The following is a 19,974-nucleotide window of genomic DNA, read 5'->3' on the forward strand; positions in this document are numbered from 1 at the left end:
TAATCCCTGCACCGCGCGGCAGGCACCTCATGGTGCCTGCCCCGTGGTGGAGGGATTAACAGGGGTGCACCATAGGTGCCCCTTTCGGCCCACAACCGGAGGCCACTGATGGATTGGGTCCCCCAAAGTGGCTTTCCCACAGGCTTTTTCCACAGGCTTTTCATGTCAAAAGCTCGACATGAAAAGCCTGTCGGCAAATCGACATCATAATCCTGGTGGCAGAAATGCCATCCATAGAGGATTATGATAGGTTTCCAACTGGCAGAGAGGCTTCTTGAGCCGTTGGTAGCCAGTCTGAAAGACAGGCCAATTTACACGCCGACTGCCAACATCATAATTGGGCGGTCGGACTGTATTCCTACGATGTCGGTCGGTAAGTCTCCGACAAACAGTCGGAGGATTACTGACCGACATCGTAATTGACCCCAATGTGTAGAGTATTTATGCAGTACTTAAACAGAAATTAAGTAAAAACACAACACAAGATAAATCCAACACCAAAATAGAATAAAATGTAATAAATGATTTAACACTAAAACTACAAATATCCAGTAGATTTGGAGTTATGCATTTTTTCAGTGTTTAGTCAAAATTAGCATGTAAAAGATCAAAGTGCCAAACCCGGACATCTAGTCGCACAAGACCAAGATGAAGTCAAAAGTTATTGCTGACAGCAATGGAACGTGGGTTGGATACCTGCGGTAGATTGGTTGCTAAGACCTAAAGCCAACAAAAACGAATTCCAGCAAATAGGAGGTGAATAGGCAAAACGTTTGGGGGAATCCAATCTAAGGCTGACAGTTCTAACATGATTACCGCCCCAGCAGAAAGTGGGGAGACCTACCCAATCTCCTGTGTTTTCCATCACTAAGGTAGAAGAACCTTGATAGATCATCAGCATTGGAGTGGTGTGACCCAGGGCGGTGTTTCACTTTAAAGTTAATTCCCTGTAGGTATCCCTGTGAGGCTCATTCTCACCCATCATCTGCATGAGCCACCTGAGGGGCTTGTGATCTGTCTGAACCCTGAAGTGAGGCCTAAACAGATATGATCTCAGCTTCTTTTGTTGCCAGAGCACAGCATAAGCTTCTCTTTCAATAGCACTCCACATCTGTTCCCTAGGGACTTATGAAGTGTACGATTGGTCTAGGGTAGGCCTCCGCCAGTACAGCCCCTATGCCATTTTTTGAAGTATCTGTTTGCACTATAAACTCCTTGAACAAGTCAGGGGCCTTGTGTACAGGTGCTGCACACTTGCCCTCCTTGAGGCTGGTAGGAGATTTCTGGTAATTCTCTGTCCAGATCACACTATTGGGCTGCTTCTTAGATGTCAGCTCAGTTAAGGGGGCAACAATGGTGCCATAGCCCTTACCAAACCTCCTATAGTGTCCAGTGAGGTCAAGGAAGGCCCTCACTTTAGTCTGAGTTTTGGGGCTGTCCCAAGCCAGGATATTCTCAATCTTGGCACAGAGGGGCTGCCCCTTGTCCCTGACCACCAGGTGTCTCAAATGCATCAAAGATCTTCTGGCACTTGCTGTCCTCTATAGTCAAGTTTGCCTGTTGTAAGCTCAAAGCACCTCGTGAGGAAGGAACAGACGAACCTCCTAGCTGGAACTCTAGACAGGTATACCAGCAAGGTAAGCCACACTGAAGGCCTTCATCTGAGCTAGGACTCACTTTACTAACTGTTGGAAGGTGCAGACTCAGAGGCATTTTTCAATCCAAAGGTCATCACCCTAAACTGAACGTGACCCTCTGGGGTAGAGAATGATGATCTCGCTTTAGATTCCTGAGTTAGAGAAATTTGCTAATACCAAGAAGTCAGGTAAAAAATGCTGAGGAACTTGGCATCCCCTAATCTGTCTATGACCTCATCAACTCTGAGGATGGGGTGAGCATCAGTCTTAATGACTGAGTTGAGACATCTATAGTCCATGCAGAACCTGAGTTCTGGTGTAGTGCCAATAAGGACAGCTTTTGGTACTAGCACCACTGTTTTGGACCTGGAACTATTGGAGTTCTCAATCACCCAGTTCAGGCATCTTGGAGACCTTCTCCCTAATGCTAGCCCTCACCTCATCAGAAAGCCTGTACATTTAGTTTTTCACAGGTATACTGTCTCCTGTGTCAATATTTTGGGTGCACAAATGTGTAGGACCAGGGGTGATGGAGAGCAGAGAAGTAAAGTGCCCCAACAACTGGCAAGTGCCTCTGGGGCTCTGGGATCAGGGTAGGAAAGAGACTGACACCTTTTACTGACCCATCCTTCTTCTTGAAATATAGGAAGTCAGAGTGATGATCACTCTCTTCTTCCTCCCCCTCATCTGTCACCAGGAGTATGGTGACTTCAGACCTCCCAAAATTGATTTTGAGGTGATTGAAATGCAGTACCCTTAAGGTGTTTTTAAGGATCTTGAGTCCCACCATGGAGGTAACCTCCCGATTCATCTCCTTCAACCCATATGGCACTGACCAGCAGTCTTGTAAGGCCATAGGCTCTACTGGCTCCATCATCCACATCCTCTGCCCAGGATGAAACTTGACAAGAGTGGTCTTCTGGTATTGTCAGAGCTTCATTATCTCCTTGTCAGTCTCTAGGTTCCCAGATGCCTTTATCCTGAACTGTCACAGGGATTCTGCTCCTACACAGAGACCCAGGACCTCAGTGAATTGTGGTGTACCAAAAACTCACCTTAGTGCCTAGAAACCCTAACCAGCTAGCATCAGTGGAACATTAGCTCTTCGTCCTATAGCAAAGGAACCAATGATTAGACAACGCAGAACATGCGACTTAGGTTATACTCAGGAATGGTGGAAAGCAAGAAAACTCTTTCGTTATACTCTCATACCAGTCCACAACAGGAGTAAAAAAGAGACACGGGAAAGGTTAAATTATTCATTTTAATGACGTGCTCTAAGATGCAATATCTTTGCTAACATAAGCAGACATATGATTAGAAATAATATGATCAGCATCGTTACAATTCCATAAAACACAAAAGGAGAAATCATATTACAATGATGGTGAAAAAAGGTCTTATAGCACCTAGTATATCACCCTCCCTACCTAGGAGCTATGTTTCATAAAATATAGAAGGTCTCCTAGGCTTGTTTGGGGGACCTCCTACCTCCAAGATCAGCAGGTGTGAATCACATCAGGATCTGCAACAGCTCTCTGTCTCTCTGGAAAAACGGGATTCTTCCAAGTGTGTGAAATCATGCTTACAGTGCAATATTAAAGGCACAAGAATCACGTTGGCTGCAGCTGAATGTATGTTATGGCTAAAACGTGAGCCGTCCAGCCCGAACAACAGCTACCTTGTTATGATAATCTTGGAGGCTTTAGCACTCAGAGTGCAGACTAGAGTCACGATGTAAGTCTAGGGATGCTGAAAACAAGCTATTCGCATGTGAAGCATTTTGCGCAGCCTAACATAAAACAACAGTTATATGCAGTGTCGTGTGCAAAAGCAGCAGAAAGGTAAAATATTGTTTAAACTTCTAATACGCCTATGCTAACATAGCAATGTGCGCAACAAGGCCCAGCACTCACTACAGAACGTTTGCATTCTGAGAGCCAGCATGTAGCTAACTACATCCAGGAGGGCTTCCTTGAGCTTGCTCCCACTCCTCCTTTACCAGATTGAGACATCCCCTAACAGGGTGATCATAGAGGAGATCAGTTGGGCTAAATGTAAATCCTTTCTGTGGTACCTTCCTGTAGGCAAAAAGCTAGGGTGAACTGACATCCCGGATTTGCCCAACTGCCAAGGACTAAACTGGGGTCCCAACACGTTTTGATCAAATTAAAATACGTCCCTGTTTTTAGGAGAGGGTTGGGGAACTTGCACATAAATCACAGTGTTGTGGAGACTCACCTTTCAACTGGCCCGCTCTCAAAAACCGGAGGCAGAATTTCACTTGTTTAGACTGCCTGCTGTGTAACCTAGTCTCATTCAAGCAGCACATCTGGATTTATTGAGTTGTGCAAAGGGTCGGCAGACCCCTTAAGTCAAGGCCCTACCCAGCAGCAGCCTGACACTGGAATGCTTCACAGAAATGGGAGGACATGATTCATTTTGAATGTATATGTATATCATGAACAAGGCAGCGTGAGACTGCTGAAACGCGTTGATGTAACCGTCATAAAAGAAACTACCGAGTGCTGGGTGATTGTTTTTAATCGGGATAATCCTATGCAAGTATATATATTTTTTTTTATTTTTTTTTTGTACGAACCTCTGGTAGTGTGGGGCTTAACCGCGCGGTGGTCTGTGGCTGGAATCCGGAATCCCATAATATCGCCAAAATACTTTCTTTTGTTTTAGAAAAAGAAGCCACAGACACCCAGGGATGCTTTTTCTGTTTATGTATAACAGATGGCCTTCTACCGACGCGTTTCTCCTTTACGGCTTGTTCATGGTACGGCAAGTCATGTCACAATTCAGTATACATAGGATAATATGCATAGACATAGAAATGGGTTACACAGGTCTCAAAAATCACAAGCGCCATTTTGTAATGGATAATGTTGGTGAGGCAAGCGTCTTTTTGATAAAAAGCAATGTTAATACATATAAATCGAAGGCATTTTGATCCCTGATTGCAATAACCCAGTATAACTGTTGTAATATTAATACATATAATATGAATGCATTTTAATCCCTAAATGCATAACCAAATATAACTGTTCTATGCTATTTGCTTAGTTGTTGGTTACATTGTACACAATTTAAGTTGCAACGGTTTCACATTTCATATCACAGTTTTATTGCATGCATTGAACCCCAGTGGGCTGTAGCTTGATAAACGCCCAAATTGAAAAAACACATATGATTCCCGCATTTTGTTCGAAATTACCATCATGATTCTATTAACAAATCTTTCGACAATATGTATGCAGGGAAGTACAATGAAAACCAACATTCTTAAGAAGCCCCGCCCAAGTGGGCTTACTGTACCACAATCAGGATTCATTGAAACAGTTTGATCAAATTACTTTTTGTCCACTCTTGTTCATGTTAATTGTGATGACCTCAGGTTAATCACTTTCCCTCATATTGCATATTCCTATTTACACAAATGACAGTACAAAAAGAAAAGGAAAGAAAACTAGAATAAGAACTTATGTAGATCACATATCTATTTACAATTTATAATGCTACACTCATATTCTTGTAGAAAGATAAATCCCAATAATTCATAATCATATTGGTTTTAAATATCCTCTAATACGTTTACTGTTCAAGTCAACACTCTCTATTCATCGTCGACGGGCTATTCTAAACATTCCTGATACTGTCATATTCTAACCTAGGTGGATGGCTAGCTCCTCACTTGAATTTAGACCAATGGGAACGGGGTCTGAAAGTCAATATTAAACTTGGATTCCATAATCCTTAATTGACGTTCTCTGTCTAGTGGTCTCTCTGTTTCCAAGACAACAAAGGACAGGAGCCTGTCATTTTGGCCATGACAAACTTTAAAATGACGAGTTACGGTATATTGTTCATTATTCTGGTGAATTGCTCTCTTATGCTCGAGAATACGTTTTCTAGCACGATGTATTGTGCTGCCTATGTAGTATTTTTTACATGGGCAAATGAGGCAATACACACAGCACTAAGTATTGTAATCGAAGTTACCTTTAATCATAGAGTCTCTGTTACCTCTAGCTACTCTGATCTTGGTGCAAGCTTTACATCGCATACAACAAGAGAACCTTGTAACACCTTGATTCATTTTAGATTTGATATGAGTTGTGAGCAAATTATGGCTCAGTTCATCCTTCAAGGATCTTCCATTCCTAAAAGTTGTTTGTGGTGAAACATGGAGGTATCGATCCAAAATGGCATCAGTTTTCAAAATGTGCCAATTACGTTGTTGGAACTGGCCCTTCTTGCAGCTTTATCCCCAAACTTTTTGCTTCTTCCTCCCTTATTTTTCCTGACCTGTGGCTGTTGGCAATCGGACTCTCGGCACTTTACCACTGCTGATCAGTGCTAAAATGCATATGCTCTCTGTGTAAATTGTTAATATAATTGGATATACATGATTGGCATATTTGTACCACCAAGAAGTCCCTAGTAAAGTGCACTGGGTGTGCCAGGGCTGGTGATGACAAATGCTACTAGTGGGCCTGCAGCACTGATTGTGCCACCCACATGAGTAGCCCTAAAATGGTGTCTCAGGCCTGCCACCGCAGTGCCTGTGTGCAGTCTGTGAACTGCCATGTACTGGTCAGTGTCCCCACTGACCAGGCCTAACACTTCCCTTTCTGTGCACATTGGTCACCCCTATGGAAGGCCCAAGGTACCCCCTTGGGCAGGGTGCAGTGTATGTGAAAGGTAGAGCATGTACTTGTGCAGGTGACATGCTCTGGTAGTGAATTACAGCCATTTTCGTTTTTCACTGCTGCAAGGCTATCTTGCTCCATAGGATATCATGGGGGATGCTGGCTACAGTGGCTACCAGCATATTTTCCTATAGGAACAAGATGGGACATAAAAGTCTGGTATCCCTGAACTCAGAATTTAATAACACACCTTTTCGGAAAGGTTGTTTTTAAATCCTGTGTTTGAGAACAGCACTTTTAGAAAGTTGCTGTTCTCTTGTCTGACCTTTCTGTGTGCCTTGGCCTGTTTGTGAATTGACTGTCTGGTTTGAGAGTAACAGGGGCTGAGGATTCCCCAGGAGGCTGGCTGGGTCAGCCCTGGGCTGAATGACTGCATTTGCAACTTGAGTGATGGGAGGAGATAGCACCTGGGCCTGAATAGGGCTGTGCCTGCCTTCCATAATGCTGGCTCCACCTCCTGCTGGGAGGCTGACGACCCTGCCCCTCACTCTGAAAGGAAAGGAGAAGCCAGGTAAACAAAGTGTTCAAGGAACACCCAGAACTGGTTCAGACCGGGCTCAGGGCCCACTTGCACAAAGAGAACAAAGATTTTTATGGGTATAAGTACAGGACCCCTGACAACAGAAAATTAGATCATCCAGGACTCAAGAAGGAACCTCTGCCAAGGAGAAAGCTGAAACTGAAAAAGGAAGACTGTCGTGCTGTTGCTCTGCTGGACTGACCTGCTGTTGCTTTGCTGCCAAGGAGAGGGGAAGGACTTTGCTTTGTGCTGTGTCCCCTTGCTTGAAGGAATCTCCAAGGGCCTGAGAAGAGCTGACTCCCTGTTTTTGAAGTCCCAGGAACAAAAGGACTTCACCTCCAGCTTCCCCGAACTCTACTGAGAGAGTTCTGTCCTTCCTGGAGTGCGTGGCCCATGGGTGGTGCCTCTGGAAGTTGTAGCTGTGTTGGGGAGCTGGAAACCAAGCTTTTAAAGACTTTCTACAAGTTTTGTTGCATCGCTCGCTTGCGGAGCGCATCCCCGACAGTGCGAGGAAATTCCCGCCGCTACGAAGGCCGAGACCATCACAGCGCCTGTTGCCGCTGCCAGAGCCATTGCATCCTTCGTTTGCAGGAAGCACCAGGGCGGTGCGGGAAGATTACCATCGCTGCGAGTGTCGTTGCAGAGCCTGTCATCGCTGGGTGAGATCGTCTCATGGCTTGCTTGCGGACGTCGCTGCGAGTGTCGTCATAGAAGCCATCGCATCGAGGAGCTGCAAGAGAGAGATCACCGCTGGTCCACGCATCGTTGCCTCGGAGATCGTCGCAACTCCGAAGATCATCGCAACGTGCCTTTGTGAGAGAAAACTTCCTACGGAACCTACGCACCGGAATCCATACAAGGGGCTTTCACCCCAATACAGACCGGATTCGGCGCAACACGCTCGCTGCTGCAGCAGGGCTGTCGCTAACGCCTCCCCAGGGTCTCAGGAGCAACGCATCACTTGTTTTTTACCACTATAGCTTCTGTGCTTGGAACCTTTTATCGCTAACAAAGGTACTGTGGCTAAAACGTGACGCAACTGTGGATAATTTTATAGCTAACCTTAAGAACATTAAGAACTCTTTTGCAACCATATTCTTGAACTGTGTATGTTGGATTTTTGTCGTTTTGGTCTTGTGTAGTTTAGATTAAATACCTTTATTTTTCTAAACTGTTGTGGAGTCAGTTTGTGGTGTTTTCACTGTGTTACTGTGAGTTTTGGTACAAATACTTTACACATTGCCTTTGATAAGCCTTGACTGCTCGTGCCAAGCTACCAAGGGGGTGAGCAGGGGTTATCTCAGAGGTTTCCTCCTTACCCTGACTAGAAGCAAGGGTCCATGTTTGGACAGTGGTACCTACCTCTGCCAACTAGAGACCCCCAGTTCTAACATACGTTGTAATATTTTTCTGACTTTGTATGATCTGATTTTCATCTTGACTCTCATCCCTTGCTTTGGGATTAAGCAAGGCTGTTCTCTGCAATTTGTTGATGTTATCTACTTCAGTTTGAATCACTTTGTTGGTATACCCTCTGGCCTTAACTCTTGGACACAATAATGATTTTTCTGTCAGAAATTATTTTTCCGTGCTGCAGTTTCTTTTGGCTCTAATTAATTCCCCATAGGGTATACTTTGATTTAAGCTGTATGGGTGGGCACTAGTAGCATATAATAGGCTATTGCCCGCTGTTTCTTTCCTATGCAGTTTTGTAACCAAATAATTACCCTCCACAGCAACTTCCACATCAAGGAACATGATCTTGTTCTGACTCATGTGTGATGTCAACTGTATATTCAAAGTATTAGTATTCAATGATTTTACAAATTCTGTGGCACTGGATTCATCACCTCTCTAAATGAGAAAGATATTGTCAATAAATCAGGTCCAAAGTACTATTTGATCCCCATACATTTCACATTGGTTGGACACCTGCTCCTCCGACCAGCCCATGAATGAATTTGCATTGCTGGGGGCGAAGCAGGTGCCCATTGCCATGCCCCGTGTTTGTCTGTAGAGCTTATCATCAAAATAAAAGTAGTTATTGGTCAGACAGTACTTGATCATGTCAAGCAACATTTCAGTATGTAAAAGTAGTAAGGCTGATCTTGCTCTTAAAAAATGGCATTCTGCTTGAATCCCTGATTCAAGTTTTATAGATGTATATAAACCTGTCACATCTAGTGTTACAAGTAAAAAATCACTTTTCCACAATAAGCCATCAATTATTTTAAAAAAATGCATTGTGTCACGCAAGTAAGCAGGTAGACTAACAACAAAAGGTCTTAGAAGAAGTCTATATACTTGAATGTCATATACAACTGTGAGCCTATGGAAGAGACAATCGGTCTTCCTCGACAGGTGCAAGGATTTGTATGTAGTTTGGGTAGAAGATATAGTACCAGAGTTTTTGCATGCTTGCTTGATAAACTACGGTACTCCTCCCATTCCAGTAATCCTTGATCTCTCCTTTCCTTCAGCATTTCATTGTGCAAAATATGGGAGGACAGTACTTCACTCCTTGAGGATAACTGATCATCTGAGTTTGGTACAGTGATTCCTACATGCATAGGCTTTTGTAAGTCCTAAATTGCGATTCCTTAATAATCGCAATTAAGGATTCGCAAAATCCTACCTTGATGCATGTGCCTGTAAGCATGTTCTTCCACTAAATTAGATTCTATAGCCCATTAAAGTCACTCACTTTGCTGCGTCTCACCCAACCTGTATGTGCCTTAATGAAGTCATCCAGGAAAACCACACAATACTTTTAGCAGTTTCTGGCTGTCCCTGAACCTGTGCAATACTTCTCATGGGTGAACCCAATCTTTGAAAGTAAAATGGCTATCATGGGAGTGCGCCTCATCTGATTCCCTACCTCTAATGAAAAGTATTTCATTATTTATTTGAGAAGTCTTGTATACTGCAAACATGACCTGTCCGGGTATCAGAGAGTTGCACAAAGAAGCAGGCATGTTAAACCTGTTTCCTATATGTGGTAAACCAATCAAAGACACAAATGCATGTCACACTTGTATCTAACAGGAGTGCATTGACCAAATCGTTATTCTTTATGTATTGTACCACTCAGGCACACATACATCCAGCATATGCATTTATCATACATGCCCTGTACAGCACTACAACCTTCAGGTACCGTCCCACTCATAGGCACTAGAACATCTAGCAAATGCATGCACGCACTACCCAATACTGCATTATACCAGTATTGCACCCTTCCGAAGCACATATTCTCCATTTCTGTGCTGCACAGCACTTAACATCAACCTGATGTATGCCATGGGTGAGTTAAACACACAGCAGTGGAACTTTAAAAAGTGAGTAAGCACTCCAGTGAAACCAGTTCAAAGGGACTTGTTCACTCCTATTGATAAATATACAGTCACCACGAAGATTGTGCTGCTTAACTCCTGGTGAAGGCAACAGCCTTTCTTCACTATGAGGGTGCCCCTCCTGGTTCAACAAGACTGCAATCCAGGCCTATGTCATTGTACACACACAATCTGTGTTTACCTATGACAACACAAATCAGCATTAGTGATCCAGACATCATCACAGTTGGGCACTCAGGGTAGGTGTGCATGTCTATTACCATATAGAGGACTTTTCATTCCAACAACCTGCTCAGGGTCAGAACCTCTGGGTGCTAGCCCAGTCCAGGGAAATCAATATGACCTTCCTGATCATCCTGCAGTACACAAGGCATGACCAGTAGTGGTAAGAAAGCATAATGGAGGCCCTTATTCCAATACAGTCAAAATGCTTCCCCTAGCGAGCATATTAGAGAACTCCTCAGCAGGGAAGACAAAAAGGAGCCTGAGAAGAATCTCAAGATGAGCAAGAAGGGTGTGGTGCGTCTCTTTACAGGAACCAGTAAGTATGAAAGGAAAGGTGTCCTAAGAAGAGCATGAACAGAGCTCTTACGGAAGCCGGTAAGTGACTCTAAAAGAAAGTAGACAGTACACCGATACTGGGATCAAAGATGTGTGTTTGCTATCAGGAGAAGGTGGAGACAATATAGAGATCTGGGGAAGCAGAAAGAACATAGTAAATTCTTGGGGGCATCACACCACATTAAAGGCTAGTTTCATGATGTGGTCATATGGGGCACTCATTATATAGTAAGGGGTTTAAATAAAAGAGGCGATCTCATACGGTAGTCTTTTGGAAATAAAGACTCATCCTTTCAGAGCTTTTGATTTGACAGGGTGGATTAACATGTATTGGGGATAATTAGAGTCAGGGGTTGGTCCAGGCAGAGGGAAGCCCTTGAGCTCTCACCGGAGAGAAGTTCATGTAGTACTTCTCCTTTCTTGGTATGGCTTTCAACTCACACAAAGCACACAAGTAGCGGTGATATGCGCCTTAACACAAGCCTCTGCAGCAACACCACTTGAGTAAGATGTAATACCTAGGGTTCCCAGCACCAGTCTCCCAACATATAATTAAAAAAGACAGTGCTTCAGAAAGACGCAATAGAATCCCTATAGGCAAAAGATCATTTGATCAATGCTACATAGGTGGTTATCTTGGGAGGAGAATGGTTCGGTTGTCATTGTCTGGGATACACAATGGCTGTGACAGCCATCTTCCTGTAGGCCTCACAAAGCTGAACATCTTAAGGTGGGAAGCTGAACGCTATTATCAGCTGACAATGGATACTGTCCTTGTCTGCATGCATCACAGAAAAGCACAACTGTAGTTTTTTTGTCCAATGACAACAACATTGGGTCACATGTCTAAAGTGTCTCTTTTTAGGAATAATGAACAGTGTCACCTTTGTACTAGAGACATGTCAAATATATTTTAAAAATGCTCTCTCCAGTGATAAAAATACTGTTGTTTCAAATGCATTCAGGAAATAAATGACTGAATGTGACAAAAAAGTTATGATTGGCTTCACTTTTCAGATGTACAGTAGTACCTCATGCATTTAAATGATCGAACTCCCTTGGATGTGTAATGATACATCAAATGTTAAAGAGCATATAGTAAGAGAAAAATACTCAACTGAAACCCTGAATATGAATATTTGAAAAAATACGAAAGGTCTTTTGCTGCAGTCAGACCTAAAAGAAAAAGCAGTGCAGATTGAGGCAGTTTTTGGGTTTAATTGCTTGTAATTTAGAGTCACTCAAAAAGACCCACATATCAGAAACTTCCTTGAAAACTAGTATAGAAATGCCACACATGCACAATGATTAATTGGAGGCTTTATGTACTAATTGCACATGCTTGTATTCTTTGAATTTTAACCGCATGCGTGCGGGCGGAATTCCGCTCGTACGCTGAGATTTTTTAAAGCGCATGTTACGTGACGAGCTGAGCTCGTCATCAGCGTGCGAGGAGGCTACGCCATGACGAGCCCAGCTCGTCATCAGCGTGGAAGGGGTTAAGTGCCACAGACATACCAACTGCCCAACACAACGCTAAACTGGGTGTGATATAGGAAGCTGATGTGGAAATTAGTACATGAGAGTAAATATTTGGGTGCATGCTGGGAATACTGTCAGTGTTTGTACCTAGCAAATCTTTACTGTAGTCTCAGTATCGCTTGACTCCGAGCCTACCCCCACCACTGGGGGCATGTGTAATCCTCCCCACTGGAGGCATGTGTTCCCACAGACTGGCTCCAGAATACTCCTCTGGGGCCCTGTGCATCCACAGAGCTATCTAAAATGCAGAAAGCTATTTATCGATATCACCTCACATCATATAACTAGGCACCAGGTTTTGAACTGGGGTGGCGAACTGAGCTAAAGAACGATAATTGATTCAACCCAGATATGTAACTAGGGTCGAGTGTCTGCAAAGTTTTAGCACTCAGTCCATCATCTCCTTGCATTTGGGTTTGTGGTAAGTGGGCCCTCACATCTTCTTAGGACACTGGATTGTAGCCACCATTGTTTCTAGATCCTGTTGCTTTCTTGGCATTTAGGCCCAGCTCCTTTAGACTACCCTCATTAGACAGCCTTTTTTCCTCCAGAGCCAGCTTCTTCTCCATTTTAAGTTTGAGCACACAAAGCAGGCCTCAAGCAGCAGGGAAGTTCTCTGATCCTCAGGGCAGGCCTTTTGAGTATCCCCCACAGGTCCACAGTGAACTGAAAAATGGGTCTGAGGGTCCTATTTTTATACCCGGTGCAGCTTTGAAGTGGAAGAACCTTCTGGAGATTTCGCCTACAGATAGTTGTGGGATTTCTTTCTTCCCTGCCCTAGTCCCAGGATGTGTGAGGTGACAAAAGGCTAGTGTCAAGTCCTTGGTGTGCTGAGACAAGTCCAATGAAATGTAAGTGGGGCTGTGCACTGTCCCACCCACCCCATCCTTTCAGGATGGCTGATCCCCCCATCACCTAGTCCCCTTTTGTGTCACTGTCTGGGAGGAATGGACAAAGGCCAACTGCCATTTTAAGCATAGTCATGTGACCCAGGAAACAGGCTGCAGGCACCAAGTAGTTAGGACAGGAACCTGCCAGGTTTCTAAAAGTACCATTTTCAGAATTGTAACTCAAAATCCGACTTTGCCATTAAAGAGGATTTTACATTTTAATTCTTTAGACACCAAACATGACATTGCTACCAGTTCCCAAACAAAAGGCAACACTTAGTAAATGAAATAAGGTAATTCAGTGTTATCCTATGGGAGAGGTGGTCCTCCCAGTAGTGAAAAATGAAGTTAGGAGTTTTTTACTACCCACACATGCAAAGCTGTGAGCTGTTTAGAATCTACCTCAGGGGTAACATATGTGTATTAAAAAGAGAAATTGAGGCCTGGAAAGGGGTTTATTTTGCAAGGTTGAATTGGCAGTCTAAACTGCACACAGTCTGCAATGGCAGGCCTGAGGTATGTTTTAAAAGGCTACTTAAATTGATGCCACAATAAGTGCTGCAAGCTCACTAGTGGCATTCAGTTTAATGGCCCTGGGCATATGTTGCATCACTTCACTATGGACTAATAAGTATACTATGTGAATCAGGTGTAGGACAATTTTACCATATATCGACCTGCACGACTCACCGCATAGAGAAATCTCACTGGGAGGTGCTCTAGTGCCTGATTTTCTCAGTCACGCTTGCCAACTTACCGTTGGTGAGTCTCGTTTGAGAAAAAACTCCGCCACATGGTGGTTGGCTGAGTTTTCCCAAAACTCTGAGCTCCAAGTAGAGCGCGGAGTGGGCCAAACTCCATAGCTCCACCGGAGGAGCAGAGTTCTCCGCTCACCGTTAATTATAAACTGCGTTCTAAGGCTTTTGATCATTTTGCATTCTTTTGCATACTTGATATTGTTCCAAATAGCCTTACTAAATATTTCAGACATTCAACCTCACAACATTTTTCTCACTGGGCTAATGTACTTTTTATTTAAAAAGGTAAATGTATTTGTTTTTTTCTTAAAGGATTTCCAAGGGGCGATACACTTACCAGTATGCTGGATACATTTACAAGTTCACTGTAGCACATTTCTATGTGCAATTGGCCTGCCAGCTTGAATTCCGTTTACGTTTTGCCTCCTTTTGACCATGACTTCCATATACATCTTGCCCCCTTTCTGCCAGTACAAGAGCCAATTTCTGCCCAATCAGATGAAATTAGCATTTTCCTAGCTTGGCCCAAGAGAGAGCTGTACAAATTTGGGTTTAATCAATTTTAACTGGGCGTTCAGACTTTTGGGCTCAGAGCAGATGTTCTTCAACTCTGGGACTTGGTCTCTATGAGTGCCTAGCACTAGCCATAGCTGTCTGAGGAAACCGGGACCAAAAGACAGCAGTAATATTTAAATTAAAAGAGTTCATTTGTGTCACAGACATTGCACATGTTTATATTCTCATGTTTTACTTAATTTACTTCCTTAAGAGTATTTGTTTTTTTCCCAGCATGTTGTTTTTTCATGATGCATATTAATTTTGCATTGTGTGTGCTATGCCCTGGGTCACTTATAGGTGTCTTTGTGAGTTCAGTGTGTAGGTGTCTGTCTTAAACAGGAAATAACTGAGAGGTTTTGATTTGAAGCTGAAGGCAGTATTAGTTTCTCGCAGAGGGTCATGAAGGTGTTCAGCTTCAGACTACTTGAGCAGCCAATCGTTGGCCTCTACTAAGTACATGTGCCAATTGTAATTGTGATTATATGTGAAAGTGTGTGAAAGAGGTACAAGGCTGCTGTAGTATTGACAGGGCCAAAATGTTCACTGTTGATTGGGTGTGTTCTGTTGTGTATGGGGAGGTGGAAGTGTGTGAGATGTAAGGAAGTACGTGCAGCAGGAGAGCATGTAAGGATGATGTAGAGGAAGAAAGCGATGCTGTGTAAAATGTAAAAATTGAGGAGTTCATAATGATGTCGGCGAGAAAAAGGCTTGGGGGCCACTCGTTTCCAGTAAATATTTAGCAAGGGCAGAAGGCAAAAGATTTGAAACCATTGGCTTGAAACTTTCTGTCGCAATAAAGCCCTATTTTATGCAGCTTGAAACTACAACTCAGGTGCACACCCTCACAATGCCAGGGTTTTGTTGGTTGTTCGGCTTGCCCTGCTGGAATACACTAGGGTCTCCCTTCAAAAAGAAATTATCTTTTGGCTTTCACTAGCAATCTCTATAGAAAGGCACATTCATGAATTTTATTCAATAATTTCGAGACCTTGCCACAGATGAGGCTAGTTAAAAGTTGTTGAAAATACAGCATCTGAAACAGCCAGCAAATGTTGGTTACCTAAAGTTTCCTTGGGAGTTAAAATTGAGTCTTTGCAGCTGAGGCCATCTGCTGTTTTGTTGGCTGCTTTTTTGCTTAGAGAGAGTTCAGGGGTTGCCTTTCCATAGTCAATAAAAGCTTTAGGCCAGCAACCAGAAAGTTTCTCCCTGTTCCCACTATCCCTTCTGGAAGCAAATGAGGAGTTGCCCTTATTTTCCCAGGTGGATTTTGACCATGTATCCCTGTCCTGCTTTATTTAGGTCGTTTTCATTACTCGTGCCAGGTGAGATGAAAAGGCCGACAGCCCTTGCTCTTTTTCCTTCAGAGCATTCTTCCCCACTTGGACTCCAGAATTACCACCAGAAAGGGCAAGCTACTCTTGTTTCTAGTTAGTGCTTAAAGGCAAAACACCCAAAACCAGACAGGGGGGCGGGAGGGGGGAGCGAGAGAGAGAGAAAGAGAGAGAGAGAGAGAGAGAGAGAGGTTGCATCTTTTGTTATAAGACATGTTGGAGGAAGGGAAAGTGGAGCAAGCATTAGCAAAGTTAGTTGGACTTACTTTAATACAATATTACTTGCATAATCGGCTCAGAAAGAGTTATGTAGCACAGAGATAAAGCATAAATAGTCAGTGTAATTTTGAATGCACTACAACATTAAAGCTAAAACTATTGACTTTGCCAATGGTAGTTTTAAAGACAGTATTTTGTAAAGCTATAAAGAGATAACAGCACTTCACCTTCATTCTATTAAAATACACCACGGTACAAAACAAGCATTGGCAGAGCTAATGGGGCTTATCTTTGTGACCGATTGGCTCTGCCAATTAGTTTTTAGCCACACGTCACAACATTTGTGATGCTGTTGAGCATTGCTAGGGTTGAAAAGCAGATGTCTTTGATGAGGCAAACTGTGTCATTTTGTAGACATATGCACCATATATGAACTGTGCCTACAAAATGCAGAAGGGTTTCTTTCTTTTTAGTTACCGATCCATGTTGGATCAGTAACTAAAAAAATTGCCCAAAAGTAGGGGCACGCTTAAGCTAAAGGGGCATGGGGGGAATGGTGAAGTAGTACAGTGGAGGGCATTTGCGAAGCAACACCGATGCAACCAGGTCTAGAAGGAATTCCAAGCAACGGGGGAGGATGGGTGTGAAAACAGTACAAGCGTTGGGAGAAAGCAACACAGAAGGCATGGTTGGAGGAAGCAATGAGAAGGAACTCACAAGCCAGTGCAAGAGGGTGGTGGGTTAGGAGAAGTAATCGGACAACAGAGAGCAGTAAGGCATACAGGGGGAGAGCGGTACACGTGGGAGATGACTCGAAATTATATACGCTCTTCACAAAAAAGAAAAATATAGTGCTTGAAAGCAAGCAGTGGACGCAGCGATTCCAGGCAAGTACAGAGGTAATGCTCAAAGTGAGGGAAAACATGAGATTAACAACCTGGGACATGATTAAGAATCGGAAAAATCAGAGTGGTAAGACAAGCCAGCCAATGGTAGACAAGGGGCAGGTTTCAAACCCCTCCACGATCGTAGGCCACAATATGCCCCAACAGACAGTGCATGCACTGTCTAGTAGGTTTGTCCTAAAAAGTATTGTAAGCTGGCCTTAGCAATTCAAACAGACAAAAACCCAAATAATTCACAGAAAACACGGTTTAGTCGATCCAGTGGGATAAGAGCAAGCCACACTGATTCAGATTCAGGTACAAAAGATTTGAAGTATTTTTCTCAATAGATGGGCAATTGAAACTTGATTATTCACTTTCACTTGATTGAGGCTCCAAAAAGTAATCTCGTTTTGTCCACTTCTTGTCGGCTAATCCTGCATAATAGGCAAAAGCATTAGAAAATGTCAGGGATGAATTATTTTCTAGAATTGCGGCTGAACATTTATTGTAGAGGCTTCTCAAATTGGTTTGCAAAAGAGTTAGTACCCATGTTCTTGCAGTGCTGCACAAATTGGTGAAATAAGTAGAAAATGTTCCTGACCCCACCTAGAAATTCACTCAATATAAATCCACATTAAGTTTTAGGAAAGTATTCTGGCCCTAACCTCCCACCATGCATGCAAGTACATGTAATATTAGCTTGACTAAAATCTCTTAAATGTAATGTTCATGCTAAAAGAACGTTATTCAAAATGCAGAATGTGAATTGCTCCTCTACTAATCTTCATCAGAGGGTCACGCTAAACTCTTTTTTTTATATATAAATTTGATATATTTGTAGTCTGAGGTTAGCCAATATGTTTTTTTTTTGTTAAGTATATATATAATATTCTCATGCATATGTACTTTCAGACAAGTCTCCTCATCTGTTGGTCTGTTATTGTGTTATCCTCATTGTTCTTCTGCCCACTGCAGCATACAGCTTGGGACATTGGGCAGGTCCGGACTGGCCGTAGCGGGCATTTGGTATTTTCCCGGGAAAGTGGGGGGCATTTTCTGTTACTGTGGTCTGGTTTCGCAGTGGTGCTGCAATATCGGCCCCCAGTAATAAAAGCAGCAGTGCTTCACACATGCAGACACCCCCAGGCCCCCTGGACTGGTCCTGCAAAATAGCCATGGCTGCTTTGGGTTCCCAGTCCGGCCCTGCATTGGGTCAGCCTACTTCAGCCATTTGATAACTTCACTGTAAGTGATAGCGTACTGCCCTTTCCCAAGGAGCTCATCCACACACAAAGTAGTTCCTTTAAATGCCAGGAACTACTACTGCAGTGTGTGTTTTTTGTCCACCTCTCACGTCTTGTACCATATCACATGAAGTGAGGACAGAAAGGGATGATTTAGGCCAAGCCTCTGCCACAGTTTTTAGCTGAGTTGTGTCTCAAATCGTGACTTAAACAACTGAAGAACTTGAGCACTAGTATTTCACCACCTTGGATGGTAGTAAATATCATTGGAAATTGAAAGGAACGTGCTGTTTCTGATTAGAAACAAAGCATTTGTTAATATCTCTAAGAAACAAAGCATTTGTTAATATCTCTAAAGTAGACAACATAATACAATATAATGACATGAATTAAAGCAAAATAACAAAACAACAAAAAAAAAGAGGGTAAAAAAAACAAAAGTCAAATCAGAATGTAGCGCAACAACTTTCTTTTCACTTGATTCCTGTAGCAAAATGGCCAAGCACACCAAGAAGGTCGGGATTGTGGGTAAAAATGGTACCTGTTATGGTTCCTCACTCAGAAAAAAGGTGAAGAAATTTGAAATCAATCAACATGCTAAAATACACGTGTTCCTTCTGTGGCAAGACTAAGTTGAAGAAAAAAACTGCGGGAATCTGGCATTGTGGCTCTTGTATGAATATTGTTGCTGGGGGTGCCTGGACCTACAACACCACATCTACAGTGACACTGAAATCTGCCATCAGAAGACTTAAGGAATTGAAAGACAAGTAGAAAGTTGCACTACCTTCTGCTTGTGTTCATTTCTCAACTACTTTCCACCATTTCCATTCCCTCTAATTTTTTATCTCTCTAGATCCACCACTCATTGTTTGTATTACCATCTTTTCCCCTCTCTCTCTCACTCTACTTCTGTCTCCCTTCACCATTTCACCCTCCCTCACTCGCTTCTATTTCTTTCTAACCTCTTAATTTGTTTCATTGCTCCCTACTACACCTTTAATTTGGTGTATGTTATGAGACTGTTTTACCTCGAGATACAAGTCAATGGCATCTACACTGAAAGACCAGAAGAGAACAAAAGCAGATGGACCTTGTGTGCTTAAGGGCGGAGATGGGGATTATTAGTTGCTGCTGCTAATTGGGAATTAAGTAGTAAAAGTGTAAGTATGCAAGGTAAGTTATATGCCATGAAGTCCCCATGGGAGTGCTCTGGAATGCAAATGTTATAGAAGGGAAGGTATGGGGATTACGTTTGGGTGCTGCGGAGGTGGAGCAGCAGTCATGCCGTGTCAGTGTCCTGCAGTTAAGGAATAAACTTTATTCAATTTACCTGAAGTACAGCTTGCTAATATTGGCGATGAGTGAGAGTAACAGCAGGACATCCCATGTGTGATCCTGGACCCTGTTGTTGAGGAGCTGTTCTGTGACAATTTCCAAGCGCTGGAGATCCCTGCATGCTAGGTGAATTCCAGGTTGTCCAAGGGGTGCCTGCATAGTGTCGGAGCGTGAACTTCTGGCCGCTTGAAAGGTACTCTGTGGTTTTGTGGTTTTGATTGCACAAACCAGTGGTGGCCATTTCAGCTGTGCGAGTCCCCAGACACGGCCTCAGTTGAATTTGTTGTTGGTGTTACGTTGCATCGCTGCTGGTTTCATAGTACGTGGTTGGGGGCCCTGCGAGCCGTGACTGCTGTGTGGCGTCAGGCAAACCCAACGTTGGAATTACATTGTCTGGCCCGCGTATGATACCTCACAC

The 19,974-nt window shown here is 43.3% G+C and overlaps 1 long non-coding RNA gene and 1 pseudogene across 1 annotated transcript in view; both read left to right on the forward strand.

Moving 5' to 3' along the window:
- LOC144825259 (uncharacterized) overlaps nt 1-19,974 on the forward strand; it is a 298,854-nt gene that overhangs the window by 47,849 nt on the left and 231,031 nt on the right. The window lies entirely within an intron of this gene.
- LOC144825258 (large ribosomal subunit protein eL43 pseudogene) lies at nt 18,713-18,992 on the forward strand (annotated as a pseudogene).

This window comes from Lissotriton helveticus, chromosome 3_1, assembly GCF_964261635.1.
Source record: "Lissotriton helveticus chromosome 3_1, aLisHel1.1, whole genome shotgun sequence".
NCBI classification, from domain to species: domain Eukaryota; kingdom Metazoa; phylum Chordata; class Amphibia; order Caudata; family Salamandridae; genus Lissotriton; species Lissotriton helveticus.